Source organism: Bradysia coprophila, unplaced genomic scaffold (genome assembly GCF_014529535.1).
Source record: "Bradysia coprophila strain Holo2 unplaced genomic scaffold, BU_Bcop_v1 contig_232, whole genome shotgun sequence".
Lineage (NCBI taxonomy): Eukaryota > Metazoa > Arthropoda > Insecta > Diptera > Sciaridae > Bradysia > Bradysia coprophila.
In genome coordinates this window covers 2719841-2737454 of record NW_023503493.1, presented here as the reverse complement: position 1 = coordinate 2737454, position 17614 = coordinate 2719841, and the positions used below count along the sequence as shown (strand labels likewise).

General features: G+C 37.7%; 1 long non-coding RNA gene across 1 annotated transcript; it reads left to right on the top strand.

Annotated features, from left to right (window-relative positions):
• The first annotated feature begins 124 nt into the window (after nt 1-124).
• Nucleotides 125-15137, top strand: LOC119075926. The gene is made up of 3 exons (XR_005087497.1): nt 125-252; nt 11528-11546; nt 15127-15137. It is a non-coding gene; the product is annotated as an uncharacterized LOC119075926 (long non-coding RNA).
• The last annotated feature ends 2477 nt before the right edge of the window (nt 15138-17614 follow it).

Below are 17614 nucleotides of genomic sequence, written 5' to 3'. Positions count from 1 at the left end.
CACAAACTGAAAGGTCGTGAGAATTATGACACCTGGAAAATATCATCCAAGTCATACTTGGTAATCAAAAAGGCTTGGTCGTGCATAGAAATTGGTTTAGCGAGCGATGCCACAAGTGACTTGGGTGATGATGTCAATGTCGTCAACAATTATGTGCAATCTGGACGGCGGGGCAGTCCTTTGTAAGCTGTATGCTGAAAAGGTCGAAAAGTTGTTTAACACACTGTGACAATTTAACGTAATTCTGTGATTGTTTTATCATTTTGTTTTGATGAAAGTATAAATTCAAGGAGGCTGTTGAATATTGAATTGTATCCATTCATCACTGTTCATATGGGACCATTGGTCCATACTGTTATCTGTCTAATGTCATCTCAGTTCGTGAATAAAAAGTCATTCTCTGCTTAGACCAGTAACAAGCACAAGTGTTTCATTTATTCGTCGTAGCTGTTTCTTGATATCATCATAGTAACTAGAGAAATATTGGTAGGAAACTTCAACTGCACATATTTCAGTGTGGATTAATTTTAAAACCGATGAGTCTCTATTCGGCTCAATAGAACATGTGATTACCTTTCTAATGACACCCCACACGACCCTGTACGGCTCGTGTATCCGGAGAAATTTTGGTAAGAAAAGTGCAAATCTTCGGCTTTCGATCACCTTTCACCAGCCATAAAAGCTTCGACGAATTTTTTTGAGAGTGGTTTTGGCTTCTAGGGTCGAAGTCCTTTCTTGGTACCTATAAAAAGTTCCACTAGAAAACACGCCCGATTTCGGTAGGCTTTTTTTCAAAAGAATCCCTCAGGAAGAGAAGTGGCTACGTGAACGATTTTCATTCGCAAACATATCCATCCTCCCACGAAAACGCAAGACAATTCAGCATCCGTCGAGTATTCAAATTTACCAGTTCTTGTTGGCATACCAACGACGAATACAAAACTTTTGCGAATAATTTTTTTTCGCAATTATTTCCAAATTAAAGCAGCTCAACGATGATGCTGTTGACCTTCAAGAGGTACATAATATTCTATTATTAAAATATATATAGAATTCCATCCCCTAAATATTCACAGAGAGCAATGCAACCCTTGCAACGACAACAACATCAAAATTCTTGTGCACATAAAATTAAATATCAAAAAATAAAAAATCGTCAGGCACTCTTCAATACATGCTACTTAATTTTCTTTTTGCAACCCTATCAAATGCATTAATTTCATTCGTTTTTTTTTATGAGTTTTTCTCTGATATAACGAACCACATCACATAGGTCCCTGGCATAATAAATGTGTATGTAAATCACACAAAAAAAAGTTGTATTGTACGGTGCTGCATATGCATAACAGAATAAATTATTCAAAGAAAAAAAAACTGTTTTTTTTTGTGTACCAGAAAAACATCCCCTAACATTAAACGCAAAATATCGCATGTACTGTGTGTATATGTTACTACACAACGGGATGATAGCACATCGAGGAGTAGCACACATAAAAATCGGAAAACGAAATATACAAAAAAAATTATTACAAATGAATGTTATTGGGATCGAAGGAATATTTTGGCGGCATAAACATGACACCGATCCATTGTTCCTTGAATTTATGGATGATATATTCGATTTCTTTGTGTAGTGAATCTGAATTTAAATAAAAAAAAAATTGATTTTAAAAATCGAAAAATGTTTTTGAATTTATATTGCCGATATATGGCTAGGCATGCAATTCAATATGTTCAATTCGGTTAGAACGAATAAATAATAAAAATGGGAAACCCTTTCACTATGCACCGAATGTACGCACATATCATTTTTTTGATTTACTGTGTGTGACGACATTGGATAATTGAACAAAAGTAGCAACAATCAATGTTACAATGAGGAGATGCATGCATATGTCCGTTTTGTAATTCAAAATAATTTCGAATTTTGATTTTTAATTTCGCTTATTAGAGCATCTATTGTTGCGACGAGCAAAGCACGATTGGGAGGAAAGTTTTTCGGTGTCCTTTGTGTGTTATGAGTACATTGCACTCCATGAGACAACGAAAAACAGAAATTGTCTGTGGAACGGACAATTCGGTAACTGATGATTACCATTAAAGAAAATTGAATCAATTTGGACGATTTTATGGTTCAAACAAGCCAAATGTCCTCACGCCAGTCCCGAAATGCTTGTCACTTATATCATTATTGAAGGAACTGTTTCAGCCTCAAGCAATCATCCTGAATCTGTCACAGACGACTGTCATTTGTTATGACCAACGAAATCAATAATAAACGACAAGCTTTGACTAATGAAGTCTTATATAGCAAAAAGCGTGTTCAAAACAAATGAAGTAAAAGATTTCTGATCAATCTCTAAAAATCTTTGATCAAATGAAGTAATAGATCAGATCGTAAAAACTGTTAATATATGCATGTCGTCTGTGACAGGTTAACGTTATAACTTCATTCGAAAAGTTCCGAGCTGTAATTGTTTGGACTTTTGTCTTTTCGTTACAATTCGTAACGTTACAAGCACGCTACCATCTCTATAACGTTACAACTCTCTTTCTAAAAATCGTTCAGTATGTTGATTCAAGTACTGGTGTCGTGCAACGTCGGTACCGTTCCGGACTGTAACGACTGTAATGCTTAGTTTCCTCTTACCAAAAAAGTGTGAGAGACAAAATTGAATTTTTTCAAATTTTTCTTTGTTTTTTTGACAGCTCTCTCACTGAGTACTTTTTGTTGTGTAAAGTGGACACTTAACTTTAAATTTTTGGTTCTAACGTTACCTTTTTTAGGTTCTCTCATAGAGACAGACTACATAGGGTTTATTAACGTTACGTCAGTGCACAAAGTAAAAACGACGAAAATAACCTTATGCCGGAAATCTGGCCTCAATGATCGTAATTTAGGTGGCAACGGATGTACATTTGAAGACTCCTTATCTTGCGCATACCCTAATTTAGCATGCCCCTGACGAGCATGTTACGTTACACGGAATTTTGCTTCAGCTGGTTCACTCATTCATTAATTCATTCCTTGTTAGTGGAACCGTAAAACGTGCTAATGCTGAAAACAAACGAGACATTGAAAACGTGTTTTGGTCCTAGTTTTCATCGACAAATGCAGCAATAGTAATTTTCGATAGAGAAATTTCTAACTTTATTTGACAGTTGCGACAATTTCGTCATGAAAACAAGGACCAAAACATGTTTTGAATGCCTCGTTTGTTTTCAGCAAAAGACAGCTATGTTTGCATTAGTGCATCAGCTGAGAGGCAAATTTAAGCTGAAATTTGATTGCCCTTTCCTGTACGTACCTGCTTTCAATTTTATTTTTTTTGACGAGTGGCAAGGAACGAATGGATGGACTGTAAACTAGGTATGCTCATTTTGCAGGGAGAGTCTAAAATGCATCTGTAAATGGGATTGAATCATTCAGACTCTCCGGAGCAGGGAGGTTAAATTTTGGACCCATATTTTTCTACAATTTCAAAACATACAGGGATTCCAGCAATGAACTGCAGAGACTTCATTTTCGGATGAATTTTTGTATGGCCAGTAGAAAATGTACTAGATTTATGTACTAGTTTCGACAATTTGGAAGCCGTTGCATACTATACTACTACGTGCATACGAAAATTAACCAAAAAAATTGAATTTTTCTTTCATAAAAACTATTCAAAAGGCTCCACGGTATAAATGACGTGGTTGTCAGTCGGTGTCAGGCGTCACATTATACAAAAAGTTTCAGGCTGCACCGTTATTGTTTCGATTTTTTTGCCTTTTCATTGCATAACATTACAAGCATGTTATACCATTTCGGGCCGTAACTTTAAATTTTTGGTTCTGATGGTAACGCTACATGCATTTTATACGTTTTCGCAGCGTTAAGTATAGTTTCCACTCAACAGAAAATACTACGTGAGAGAGCCGCGAGAGAGCTGTCAAATAAACAAAGCAAAAATTGAAAAAATTCAAATGTGTCTTTCACACGGAGTACGTTTTTGGAAAGAGGAAATCAAGCATTACGTCAATAAACGAAAAAAAATAACGTTATGCCGGCACTCTGTCGTTAAGATGATCCGTGAGGCTAAAACTACAAACAGATTTTACATTCTAATGTTGAAGTGGCATAAAGTTTACGCGTTTCGGTATTCATAGACTTATCATCGAATGAATTTTGAAGATGTCTCAACATTACCTTCTTCCAAAAGTTGCAAGAGTTCTCCATAAGTTTCTAATCTCATCAGAGACAGAATCAGCATTTAATTGAAACCACATCAAGTAAACGTTAACTAAAACACGACACTCGAGATGGTAATGTAATGTCGATGCGAGTTTCCTTAGTTTGTATTCTGCACATACTGTACATCATTACCAATAAAGGAAAACGCGGCAAATGTCACGTATTCGAATCACTCACACAAATTTTTAGATATTTTGCCTTTGATTCAATATAATGTACCTTGAATATATAGGTGAGGAGTCTAGAGCACATCTAACCGAACACACGGTTATATTTATAGACATTGTCTATCTACAAACGAGTGTTATGTGTGGCGAATTGAAATCAATGATAGCTTAAACATCACAACTAAACATTTCCCTCACCTCTGCACTGATAGGTGCATACAGAGCACATACATAATATCCATCCATCGAAGTACTGATATAAAAACGAGGGACTCATTAAAAATTCATTTTTCAACTTCCGCTAACGCGTTACGTTATATTATAATCAGCGGGGCAAAAAAAAATGTCGATACATCTGATATTGATGATGGTTGCGGTCTGTTGTAGTGTGAAAATATTTTTGACGGGTTTCAAATTGATTTCTGATTTTAATTGGGAAGTGTATGTGTTGTGTGTATACTTATAGTACTCACACTTAACTCGAAAATGATAAATGATAAATGGTTTGGAGCGAACATGTTATTATGTGCTCACAAATCGCGATGGTGATGAAAAATGTTTCGGTTGTGGAAATATTTTTTTTTTTTCGGATTATTTTCCTTTTATCGCACGATAACAGGCTCGGTTGAAGATGAGAGGAATTTGATGAGAAGGAAATTTTTTTTTCGTCAAATTTATAGTGAAAGGCACCAAATGTTTCCTAAAATTTATTCACATCTGACGGAAAGGTATGGGAGATGATTTCTGGTTCTTTTACAATCCAAACAAGAGAAGTAGCAGATTTAAAGCTTTTGTTCTTGCGCCACATAGAGTCATGGTTCAGTGACGACAAATTTTCACAAATTTTTCCGGAAAGTAACAATGTCATCGGTAAAGTCAAAAAGTCACGGAAAATCCCGAAACGTCACAAAAGTTGCGAAAAGTCATGAAAAATCACAACAAGAATAGACCGGCTGAAGCCTGGTGAGGTCTTTTTTCATTTTTTTTTTTCAATTTCTGTTTACTACTAGCTTGGTACTCATTCAAGTACCACTTTGGTATTCAACTACCAAATTTTGGAATTATAAATAGGCAAGCGAGCCGATTAATTTCATCAGTCGGTGTGCAGCTCTCAAACAGTAAACATATCTACAACATCCGTATTAGTCAACTACCACGTTGGTAGTCAACTACCACTTTGGTAGTCAACTACCCCTTTGGTAGTCAACTACCACTTTGGTAGTCAACTACCACTTTGGTAGTCAACTACCACTTTGGTAGTCAACTACCACTTTGGTAGTCAACTACCAAATACTCGATTTATAAATAGACCAGCAGGTCGAATAATTTCGTCAGTCGGTGTGCGTCTCTCGAGTAAGAAACATCTTTGCTGCTATATAGTTTGGGGGTCTAACTACCAACAACTACCAAACTTTCAAATTGCAATGTCTGCTATGAGCGATCGGTTATCAGATAACAAATAATAATTGATTTGCCTGGTGTTGGTTTGCTCATAGTAGCATTGCAATTTACCATCGTGGTAGTCAACTACCAAATATTTGTGTTATAAATAGACCAGCAGGCAGAGTAATTTCGTCAGTCGGTGTGCGTCTCTCGAGTAAGAAACATCTTTGCTGCTAAATATTTTGGGGGTCCAACTACCATCAACTACCAAACTTTCAAATTGCAATGTCTGCTATGAGCGATCGGTTATCAGATAACAAATAACAATTGATTTGCCTGGTGTTGGTTTGCTCATAGTAGCATTGCAATTCTAACTTTTATCAATCACATTTGATTTGTGACACAGACGGACGGACGGACAGATGAAGTGCCCACAATAGGTCTTTTTAGACCCGTACGAAGTACTGGGGTCTTATAGGTTTACGCATACGTTTGTAACACGTCGAATTGGACTACCTGAATAAGGGGAAACCGATTGTGGTTGTCTAGAGATGCCAAATCCGCGAAAAAAAAAATGTCCGTCTGTCCGTCTGTCCGTCTGCACGATAACTTGAGTAAAACGCATCCGATTTTGAAAATTCTTTTTTTCCCCGTTTGGTAATGTCAAAAGACAGGCTGAGTTCGAAGATGAGTGATTTTGGATCGACCCCTCCCGAGCTGTGGCCCAATAAGTGCTTTACGGTTTTTCGAAGATATCTCCGGACATTCAAACGTTACACTTGTAACTGATACGTCAAATAAAAGGTCATTACAATACCGATCGACAAAAAGTTAATGGAAATCGGATGACCGACTCGTGAGTTAGACCCCTTGGTGTGAAACAGGCACAGGGCGGCAAGCAGTTTTTGCTTGTAGGTCGGCCAAATTTGAACATATTTCGTCTGTTTTCACTTTATTAGATAGGTATTGACCGTACCAATCAGGGACAAAAAAGGTCATGAAATTTTGTTCTCCGGAGCGTGAGCTAGGTCTCTTGGAGTGAGCTCTTATCTGGCTACTCGGAAGTACGGTGAACGTGGTGTATTTTGACAATATCTCGAGTAAATTTTGACCGAATTTCATGATTTTTTTTTGTTTGAAAGGTATTAACGAATGTAAAGCGTCGGTACTATTTCCGGTCTCCTAACAAAATGGCTGCCGGCGGCCATATTGGATTTTAGTAAAAGTGATATAAAGTGGGAAAAATGATGCTTAGAGAGTTTCTGTTAACATGGAAATAATGTGTTAAGTGTGAGGGGTTTCAGGGATTCCCTATATGGACATCTATATATACCTATATACAGCTATATTGAGCTATATACAGGCATATAGTGCTATATAATAGCATATTCCTCTGTGAAATGTTTATTTACAGTGAAATATAGGTAAATATAGCGGTATATAGCTGTTTAAATAGGAATTTATGAAATTTGACTTCGTACGGGGCTGTCTATATTGCCTCCGGCAATTTAGTTGTATATGATAACAAGGCAAAGAGTGGATAATGTAAGTGATTTTAAAGGGAGAATAGTTTTTCAGCAGAGAAGAAAATGAAGTAAGAGAAATGAAGAGTTTCACATTAAAGGCTTTTGATACGAATAGGTGTTTCGTACGGGTCGGCGTTAGCTATGTTTTTCCTATGGAAAAAAGACCTAAAAAGTCCAGCGAGTCAAAATAAGGGTCCGGTAAAATCACAAAAAATCCAGGAAGGTCACGGAAAATCCCGGTAAATCAGGAAAATTCGACGATATCCGGAAAATCTCGGATGTATTCAGAAGGCATAAAAGTAAAAAAAACTCACGAAAAATCGAAGTCCTAGCCGCCGTTTTTCGAAGTAGTTTCCCCTCGACACCTTGCCATTTGTCCATACATACTAATATGATGACTGGGACTGGGGGTATTACTCATTAACCAGGAAAATTTTAATTCAGAATACCAAAAATCAGGAAAAATTTTTAGGAAACGTAAATTAGGAAAAATATTTACGAAACCAAATATTGGGAAAATGTGAAATTGGGAAAACATAAAACAAGTAACACGAAAAATATGAAATGTTGGAAGAAAAATTAGTTTTTTTTTCTCCATGAGAGTTGCATAGACTCTCACCAATAACTCGCCATTCGATGATGTTGACTATATTCGAGGATGTCGACTACATTCGAGTACATCGTCTTTATTAGAAGACATCGACTATATTCGAGTACATCGACAATATTAGATGACATCTACAAATATATTGACTATATTTGAGGACATCGACTATCTTCGAGAACATCTTCTATATTCAATGAAGTAGACTATATTCGAGAATGTCGACTATATTCAATGACATCTAGTATATTCGAGGACATCGACTATATTCGAGGACATCGACTATATTCGAGGACATCGACTATATTCGAGGACATCGACTATATTCGACGACATCGACTATATTCGAGAACATCGACTATAGTAGAAGACATCGACTATATTCGAGAACATCGACTATATTACGTGACATCGACTATATTCGAGGACATCGACTACGTTCGAGGATGTCGACTATATTCAATGACATCTAGTATATTCGAGGACATCGACTATATTCGAGGACATCGACTATATTCGAGGACATCGACTATATTCGAGGACATCGACTATATTCGAGGACATCGACTATATTCGAGGACATCGACTATATTCGAGAACATCGACTATAGTAGAAGACATCGACTATATTCGAGAACATCGACTATATTACGTGACATCGACTATATTCGAGGACATCGACTACGTTCGAGGATGTCGACTACGTTCGAGGATGTCGACTATATAACATGACATCGACTATATTCGAGGATATCGACTATATTAGATGACATCTACTATGTTCGAAGAAGTTGACTATATTAGAGGACTTCTACTACATTCGAGGATGTCGACTATATTACGTGACATCGACTATATTCGAGGACATCGACAATATTCGAGAACATCTTCTATATTCAATGAAGTCGACTATATTCGAGGATGTCGACTAAATCCGAGGACACCGATTATATTCGAGGATATCGACTATATTAGAGGACATCGACTACATTCGATGATGTCGACTATATTACGTGACATCGACTATATTCGAGGACATCGACAATATTCGAGAACATCTTCTATATTCAATGAAGTCGACTATATTCGAGGATGTCGACTAAATCCGAGGACACCGATTATATTCGAGGATATCGACTATATTAGAGGACATCGACTACATTCGAGGATGTCGACTATGTTACGTGACATCGACTATATTCGAGAACATCGACTATATTAGATGACATCGACTATATTAGAGGACATCGACTATATACGAGAACATCGACTATAGTAGAGGACATCGACTATATTCGAGGACATCGACTACGTTCGAGGATGTCGACTATATAACGTGACATCGACTATATTCGAGGATATCGACTATATTAGATGACATCTACTATAGTAGATGACATCTACTATATTCAAAGAAGTTGACTATATTAGAGGACTTCTACTACATTCGAGGATGTCGACTATATTACGTGACATCGACTATATTCGAGGACATCGACAATATTCGAGAACATCTTCTATATTCAATGAAGTCGACTATATTCGAGGATGTCGACTAAATCCGAGGACACCGATTATATTCGAGGATATCGACTATATTAGAGGACATCGACTACATTCGAGGATGTCGACTATATTACTTGACATCGACTATATTCGAGAACATCGACTATATTCGAGGACATCGACTATATTCGAGGACATCGACTATATTCGAGAACATCGACTATAGTAGAAGACATCGACTATATTCGAGAACATCGACTATAGTAGAGGACATCGACTATATTCGAGGACATCGACTACGTTCGAGGATGTCGACTATATAACGTGACATCGACTATATTCGAGGATATCGACTATATTAGATGACATCTACTACATTCGAGGATGTCGACTATATTACGTGACATCGACTATAGTAGAGGACATCGACAATATTCGAGAACATCTTCTATATTCAATGAAGTCGACTATATTCGAGGATGTCGACTAAATCCGAGGACACCGATTATATTCGAGGATATCGACTATATTAGAGGACATCGACTACATTCGAGGATGTCGACTATATTACGTGACATCGACTATATTCGAGAACATCGACTATATTAGATGACATCGACTATATTAGAGGACACCGATTATATTCGAGGATATCGACTATATTAGAGGACATCGACTACATTCGAGGATGTCGACTATATTACGTGACATCGACTATATTCGAGAACATCGACTATATTTGAGGACATCGACTATATTAGAGGACGTTGTCTGCTTTATTCGAGTACATCGACTATATCCGGGAATAGTCGAGCATATGACCAATGCTCATTGAGCATATGAGAATATATCGAGTAAGTTCAGTTCGATTGTAATTGGAAGACAAATAAATTATGACTCGATTGTACTGGAATTCACTTCATATACATAAGTACAATATTGCGCACGCCAGTAATATTATGTTTTTTACAGATGATGTAGCACCGCAGGCCGTGAAGAATTTAAAAAAATAAAAAAGCGGGGTCGAGGGGCGGCAGCCCCCGCACGTCCTTATAAACTTTGATGTGGATATTTTGTCCCGAAACTCATTACAATTTCTGATTCATGGTTTTCTTAATGCTTAATGCTTCCCAATAAGTGGAGTTCCTGATTAATTTTTCGGTTATTTCACGGATAGAGTGAATACGTCAAATGATTTTGAATTCTATCTCAAAAAACCAGCTGTCATTCGACATATTCCCTCTATTCAGTCGGCATATTAGCATCTCTCTGAGTTGCATATCAAAAATGTATGAGACGATGGTGTAGTGCTGCGATATAACTTAGCTCAGAATCAGTCTTACCAACACAGGTTCTTTTAGCCTACTTTGTCTTCTGGCCAACTGGAGATAGGAAGTATTTTTGCGAATTGGAAATTCCTTGAAAATTCGCGAATTTCTTGAAAATTTCACAAATCTTGCACTGGCTGAAGGTTTAGATTCATTGGCTTCGTTTCGTCTATTCCATCAAATTTCAGGACTAGAAAGTTCCTCAAATTGAAAGATAAACCAAGAGGCCGGAACATTGCAGATTGCTTTTCGACAAAAGCTTTCATGAGTTCGGGTAGTTCGTCATTCGTTAAAAAAGCCATAAATACCAACGATTCCCATCCGGAACACATTCATCTCCACTCCATCCTCCTTAAATGCAAATGTGCTGCCTAATTATAAATCATCAATCTAAAGCATTCGTACATACAATGTCTATCATGGTAAGTGTAGCAGTCCTTGTCAGAGAATCGCTTTTAGTTTTAAGGACGAAATAATTGTACAAAGTGTAATGGGAAAGGCAAATGTACTGTGTGCAGCAGTGGCGGTCCAACTAGAGGTGTGCACCGCCGATTTTACGCCGGCGCGCCGCCGATTTTTTGCTAATTTTTCGGCGCGCCGCCGCTGAAAAATAATAGCCCACGCCGCCGCCGCCGCCGATTGTATTTTCGTCGCGCCGAAATTTTATACGTTTAGTGCTTTCAGCCATTTTAATTAACAAGGTTTTAGCAAAAGTTTATCTCTCTTAATTTATAAGTCAGGTTATGCTGCTATGTTTCTATATGCGTAGAAAGGAGTTTTTTGTTAATTTTTTTTGTTGGAACTTTGGGTTTTTCTTCTTACTCACACTGTACGACGGCGACGGTGATTTTGTTTCTGATGCTACGATAGGGTTATCTTCGAAGTAGCTTTCTATAACGTATCCTATTTCCATCAGTAGATGGCAAGTGTTTTATGCAAATTTTTAAATACTAGTCCAAAGAAAAAGTTTGCTGCTGTCTTGGGAAGGGTATCGATGGATACAACTAAGGATGATCAGATCACGCTGGCCTGGGACCGCCATCGATATCCGAGATCGAAACAGCATTTGTATTTTCTGTATCCTCACTTAACGTGAACCCTTGGGTACGTTACTCTATTTTCTGTGCAATGGAATGGAGCGCGGCAGACGGCAGACAAAGTTTCTTTTATTGTCTGTTGATGCAGATAAGAGAAAGAAGAAAGAGAACAAAATACAGTGAATCAGTCAAAACTCGGTGAATACTACTGTAATTGTAAAGTGGCAAACTTAAGACCTTATGTGGAATTTGGGTGGAAAATGGCGCAAATCACATGTTTCAGGAATTTATAAAGTGGAAAATCTTTCCGGTTTCAAGTTTTTTCGTCAAAAGACGAAACACTGGTATCTTTATTTTCAATTTTTAGCTGCTTTATGTAAAAAAGTTGGGAAAAGAATCATTTTGGCGTAGTCTTATTACTTATAAATTTAAGTTTATCTAAATCTCTTATTTGCGAAAACCTTCTACTACGATCTCACTCCTACATCGAAGATGGACTAAAGGCAACGGGAACGGTTATTGCATAAATCGAAAGATAATAGTAGTGAGTTTGCGTAAATGACATAAATTATAAGTTAGAAATAAGAAACCTGCAGAACATCTAGTATGAAGATGTGACTTAAAATTTCCAACTTATAAGTTGACTTATAGCTTATATGTCATTTACGCAAACTCACTAATCATTCTTGGATTCATTAAATTAGATGTTTTTAAAATAATAGGTCAGTGATTGTACATTCAAAATATAAAAGGTGAGATACGTCTCAGTTGATTCCCCTTGTATAAGTGGTTGATACTTCAGATCGCAAGATAGTAAGAATTCAGTGTTCGGAAAAAGGATTGCGCACGCTTTTTCAAATGTTTTTGCATTATTTTCGAAAGTTTAGATTTTTTGTAAATTTATCGGCGCGCCGATCGGCGCACCGCCGCCGACTATAAATTTCTGCCGGCGCGCCACCGCCGATCCCTTACCAGTCGGCGCACCGCCGCCGACTATTTTAAGATCGGCGCACACCTCTAGGTCCAACTTATCTTTCAGTTTCAGTTCGAGGGACTCTTCCAGCCCACCGAAATCGGACGCATTCTTCAGTGGAATTTTCCATTCGTGCCCAGAAAGGTAATCGACCCTAGAAGCCAAAAACACTCTCAAGAAAATTCTTCGAAGCTTGTGTGGCTAGTGGGAGATGATTAAAAACCGAAAACTTGCACTTTTCTTACAGAAATTGCTCGAGGCACACGAAACGTATATGGTCGTGTGGGGTGTCATTGGAAAGGTAGTTTCACGTGCCTTTAAGGCAAATAGGATCTTACGAGATTTGGTAGCATCTACGATATAATATGAGCATTTAAACATGTCAACTTCGCATATTTCATCGTAGATACTTCCAAAACCCAGTAAGATCCTGTCTGCCCTAAAAGTACGTGAAATTGCCTTTTTGAAGACACTTCACACGACCATGTACGTTTCGCGTACCTCGAGATATTTCTGTAAAAAAGTGCATGTTTTGGGTTTTTGAATACCTCCCACTAGCCACAGAAGCTTCGAAGAATTTTTTGGAAAGTGGTTTTGGCTTCTAGGCTGTTTTTCAAACGAATCTCAACAATGTTGTCGATTGAAAAGTAGCTCCTCAGTCTGGGCAAGAAGGTAGTGGCGCTCCTCCACCGCCGCCACTGCAAGGCAAAATTGTACCATTATAACAATATGCATATCCCACCAGCCATCGTCGAGAATGTGAGTGACTCTAGCGTTCAAACGAAAACTTCTATGGGTAGGTAAATGGTGTGGTTTAAGCATTGAAATGTTTTGTAGCATGAGAAAATAGCGTGGCTCCAATATATTTTCGGAAGAGTAATATGGCATCTATACGTACATCAGAATTAATATGTGCAAAAGGATATAATATGATGTGTACGTATAGTATACCCACGATGTGTACATATATGTGGAAGCTTCAAAATATGTGAAATTCGCACATATATTACTGTATAACGGCACAGAGAGCACAGTGCTAATTAAACGTTATTCCGAAAACTTTACTTGAACTACGGATGGGTGGTTTCTTGTATGCTAAAGAGGATTTCGTTTTTGTTTCGATGTGTGTACCCACTTGAACATGTACGTATATCACCATAGTTACGTTTTACCCGTAATAAGTTGGGTAGGGCATAAATCCTCATATAAAATACATAAGATTGGTGCTTTGCTTTATGTTGTCTACTACGTTTCGCATATGGCTATAGATTCAGACGTTCGGTTTTGAAGTCACCGTTTCTCCTTTTTGTACACTCGAACCATGTCGCTCTATTGTCGATTTTAAAGAAATTGGAAAGATGAATCGTATTTAATTAACAAATTGGAACACTGAAGTGACGATGTAACCGCACCAATTTCAAAGCGCAATGGAGAACTGAAAGGGAGACGTAATGCAAGTAAAATACATCTATAGCGAAGGGTTTGCACCACTGTTTCGATCTGTGAGATGATATGAACATCTTTCGATGCTTTGCATTTAATAATGCTGTTCAAAAATACCACATCTCATCATGGCGACAGAGGCAAATAAATGACCAACCTCCGCGAAGTAGGTCATACCTTTTTGCATGTAAAAGTCTAGCGAATCAAAAATGAAATGAAACTCAACTTTCGTATTATTTTCACCAGCAACCACAATGCATCATACATCATTGCAATATGTATCCTGCTCGCTCAGAGGATCATTGAAAGTCTAGAACAGGTATGGTCGATCGGCGAATTCGTCTTAAACGCACTCACATTTTATGTCCAAATAATATGAAAATGAGTGCGTTTAAGTACGAAAATCCAATTTTTATGTCCTCCGGGCGGACAATAGACCACACTTTCATTGCAGAGGATCACACGAAATGTTTTCAAATTGAAGAATTTTATTCTAACAGAAAACATCAAATAGATTCAATGGCGGAATGGAATGCACTCACCATCGAGATGAAAAAGAAAACTCATTGGTGTGTGCGAGGAAGTACGTGTATGGACCAGTACTGCCCTCTTAGCATTCCTACACATGTTAAATGATCTTCCACCAGAGGTTTTGGTGAACTTTATTCCACAAACTGTTCTAAACAACAGTCTCTTTCGCGTAATCAAACGCACTCATTGGCTGACTAAAAACTTGTACTTACACAGATTCTAAAAGAACAGGTTAAGACACTTCTAAGTTGATCACGAAGGCAGTGCCATGAAAAATTCTCTGTGGCGTCAACCAATGAATGTACTTGTACAAACCAGGTATGGTCTGTCCATACAATACGGAGGACATAGCGATTTCATATAAACAAACTCACCTATCTTGAGAGGTGAGTTTGTATGAAATCGGACATAGCGCATACAAAGTTTGACATTCGACCATATCTTGTGTTGACGAAAAAAAAACTCGTTCAACTGTTGTTTTCGAACAGTTTATAACAGTTGAGCAGTAGAATAGGAGATTGCATTAGACGCTGCCAAAGTAATTCATTACATAAGCAGCAAGCTTCGACAACTGTCTTTTTGACTAGTGTTAAGTGTATGCATCCGTGCAAGGTAAACAACTACACTCGTCGAAAAGACAGTTACCGAAGCAAGTTGCCCAAAAAACACACGTGTGAGGTGTCGAGCTTGAAATACTTTCGAAGGATGCAATGTGATTGGTTTACTGCCTGTCTCATGCGAAAGTTGAATAGTTGATTATCACAATGGTATTCACGTAAAATGAACCGAAAGTATTCTCCAAGTAATGGATCGTTTTCGCAGGTAGCAAACGGCTAGCTAATGATCAACTTTCGCATGTGGCAGGCAATAAAAATGTTTATGCAATTCAGTGATGGTATCTTTTGGATCTTTTGGTTTAAAAACTTCAACAAATCTAGTTACATTACAAACCGAGGAAAAAGAGTTGAAAATCTCACTTATGGCTGGTAATTTTGACATCAGGTAATCTACAACTGCTGTAACAGCTGTGACAGCTATTGATTACCTGGAGCCAAAATTACCAGCTACAAAAAACTTTCCTAAGTTCACAACGTATGAGACACAAAAGCCAAAACTTAGTTTACCACAGACCACCACGCGTCTGCAAGGATAGTGATGAATTGGAATTTCATTTCGATTATGATTCGCTATACTTGTTCGTGTGCAAATTGATATGGTGTTCCTAGAGCATTGTATCAAGTATCGTTGTCGCCATAGCCTGATGAGAAGGGCAGGGGGGCGTAACTTGAATTTTTTTTAACATCGGTCAACAGCGGTTGAGTCTGGTAAATCGTTTGTACGTATACGTATAACTAAACTTACGAAAATTTTAATGAATTTCCGTGTGCGACAACAATAAATTACCTCGGCACAGTTGTGTACACACCGAATTTATATCCGAGGTTTTCCCATCCACGTCCGTCCGTGACATAATCTAATATAATTCATTCCACACGAAAGTTACTTTACTTTAATAAACAATTATTTTCACATCGATAACTTTGTTTTGAATTATGTTTTTGTGTGGGCTGTTAAACATTGCTGGCATTTTCCGAATAGTCGGAGTGCCAAAAAACGTAGTTGATATTTTGGGGTCTTGGGCTGGGTGCGTTTTCCGCCGTATATATTGTACATTTCCACCGAGAAAATGAGATCTTCTATATCACAATGGAACCAGTCAAAATTTCCCGAAAAACACAAAACAATTCATTTCCTCCTTCTGTATCTATAAGTATAACCAGCAGCATACATATAATGTACCGAAGCACGGGTTGGAGAAGCAGAAGGAATGGAAAAAAAATTGTCTAACACAATTTCCGCCATCGCAATTCAAATGTATAACAAAAACATACTTTATCTATTTCAAACAATTTACCTTTTCCCCGCGTGTCCAATTTAGTTTAGCTGACACAAAAGGTTAGTCAGTAGCGAGTAATATATTTTCCGTAAAGTAGAGTAGAGAGGTGGGACGAAAAACGGTAAAACCATAGCTGGATTCTTATTGATACACAGACATAAATTCGGAGTGAAAACTTTGGCTGTCGATTAGTTTCTGTTGAAATTTGCTGAGTATGAATTCTTTAAGACTGTCATCAACGCACACTTAGCATTTAGCAAAAAAGTAAAACCAACAGTTCGTTCAACTCAAAGAAATTTATGAAGGTGTTGCCACTCGTCCGTGCAATATTAATAAGATCGACTATTTCTTAAGATTGCGACCTTGACATCTATCTTGTGCTTTTCCGGAAGCCGAGGTACAGATCATTCTTCTGGCACTTCCTAACGTCCATCGGATTTTTCGATAAATTTGGGTTATCTTCGACATGAGTGAGGTGTTCCAAGGTTCGTTCCTAAATTTTGTTATGACAGCCGATTCCTCTGGTACTTACTAACTTCAATCGGATTTTTTGACGGATTTGAGTTATTTTCGACATGAGTGAGGTGTTCCAAGGTTGGTTCCTAAATTTTGTGATGACAACTGATTCCTCTGGAACTACCTAACTTCCATTGGATTTTTTGATGGATTTGGGTTACTTTCGATATAAGTGAGGTGTTCCAAGATTGTTCCCTACATTTTAGGATGACAGATGATTCCTGTGGCACTTCCTAACTTCAATCGGATTTTCTGACGGATTTGGGTTATTTTCCAGATAAGTGAGGTGGTCCAAGGTTGGTTCCTAAATTTTGTGATGACAACTGATTCCTCTGGAACTACCTAACTTCCATCGGATTTTTTGATGGATTTGGGTTATTTTCGACATGAGTAAGGTGTTCCAAGGTTGGTTCCTAAATTTTGGGATGACATATGATTCCTCTGGCACTACCTAACTTCCATCGGC